Genomic DNA, 1,685 nt, shown 5'->3' on the forward strand with positions numbered 1-1,685 from the left:
CAAAGTAATCTTCCCATAGGGTTCTTCTTCGTCCAACTCTGCCATTTATATCTCCCAAGATTCTTGATGGTGTTAATATTGTCATTCAGGTCTTGGAAATATGATTGCCTATTTTCTTCTGTACAGCTGTCGTTACAGGGAGCATATGTTTGGATGTACATTGTTGTTTTGCCGTCCTCTGAGTTTTATGCTCACTTTTCTCTGTGAGATCTGATTGATTTCATAGATTGTATCCATGTTGGCTTGGTGTATGATGAAAGTTACACCATGTTTGGCTATCTCACTTTCAGGTGTTCCGCTCCAGATTAGGAGGTAGCCTATAAGTCAGTTTGCTGTGGTTGTCTCTCTTCCTTATGTCTGACAAGCCCATGATTGGCATTTTCTTTCCTTCCATGAAATTCACTATTCTGGTTCTTTGTCTCCAAGTCCGCTGGCATTCCATATAGCATATTATATATATATATATATATATATATATATATATATATATATATATATATATATATATATATATATATATATATATATATATATATATATATATATATAAAAATTACATATATATATGCTCGCAAGTGCGCAAATACTCATATCATAAATACTCTCTTTTACACATCCTCTCCTTCACACTCATCTATGCGCATAAATACAGTAATTTTAATACAATAATATGTGTTATTGTAACCCCAAATCTTTAGAGACACAATTTGATGGGACTGATCATTTTGTTGGCAATGAGAAAGTGGTTTCTAACTGTAACCTCCTTGATCAAGGTCTATTTGATTCAAATCCTATATTTTAATTTTACTAACTAGACGTCTAGTTTGATTCTTCTCTCCTCAAGAGTGACCATGAGTAGCCACTGTGATTGTCGTTTTGTGTACTGTTAGTTTTCTTTAATCAAATTACGAATGTTAAGTCAATACAACATTGTGTATTTGAAAGGACTGTTGCCTGTCGTATGGGCCCGAATGCATGAAATGTTAACTTTAACCTCATTTTGCGTATAGTGCCCATATAAAGCTACCAGGGCAGGGGGTAGATCTAGCGCTTTTGAAGTGATAAAATCTTGAATATTATCAAAATTTAGTTTGCTACATGTTATGTAGCACAGTTTCCCAAGTTTTGCCCCCACCCTTCTCGTAGAACGTGCTCCCATCGCCTGATTCTGTGTATCGGAAGGAGCATGGTGTGATGTCACCGGTCAGTCATCAACCTTCGTCTGTCAGCGAAGCGTGGAAACGGTGAAGGGGCGTCTTCCATTTCCAAGAAATTATAACATCAATAATGCCCAAGGGGACGTTACTCTGACTCAGTGGTCGATGACTGATGCAGTGGTGCGGCGGTGCTGCAATTTTATTAGGCCTACGTACGTGTAGACCGTAGGCCACCCTTCACTGAGGCCTACATTATAGAGCTATAGTATATTGCAGATTAGATCTAGTCTAGATCTAATGATTTTGCTCATACTGGTTACTGAGTTGCAGAGTGTTTCCATTGTGTAAGAATCGTTTTGTTAGATTCTATCTAGTTTCTAGTCTTGATCCCGTGTCACTTGCCAGTCTAGCCGTACTTAGACTTAGATCTAGGTTTGGCCCTATCGACTCAAGCCTGTGAAGTACACAGGTCTCAGATCTAGATCTAGTAATTATTCAGGTTCAAATACATGCAAGTCAGTAAGGCAC

General features: G+C 37.8%; 1 protein-coding gene across 2 annotated transcripts in view; it reads left to right on the forward strand.

Annotated features, from left to right (window-relative positions):
- Window positions 1-1,057: 1,057 nt before the first annotated feature.
- The window catches only part of LOC101858801 (sodium-dependent glucose transporter 1A), a 19,357-nt gene continuing 18,729 nt past the window's right edge, over window positions 1,058-1,685 (forward strand). For both annotated transcript variants that reach the window (XM_005104763.3, XM_005104764.3), the window contains exon 1: window positions 1,058-1,501. The gene's annotated coding sequence lies outside the window, so the exon portion shown is untranslated. The remainder of the gene's footprint in view (window positions 1,502-1,685) is intronic.

This window comes from Aplysia californica, unplaced genomic scaffold (assembly GCF_000002075.1).
Source record: "Aplysia californica isolate F4 #8 unplaced genomic scaffold, AplCal3.0 scaffold00435, whole genome shotgun sequence".
Lineage (NCBI taxonomy): Eukaryota > Metazoa > Mollusca > Gastropoda > Aplysiida > Aplysiidae > Aplysia > Aplysia californica.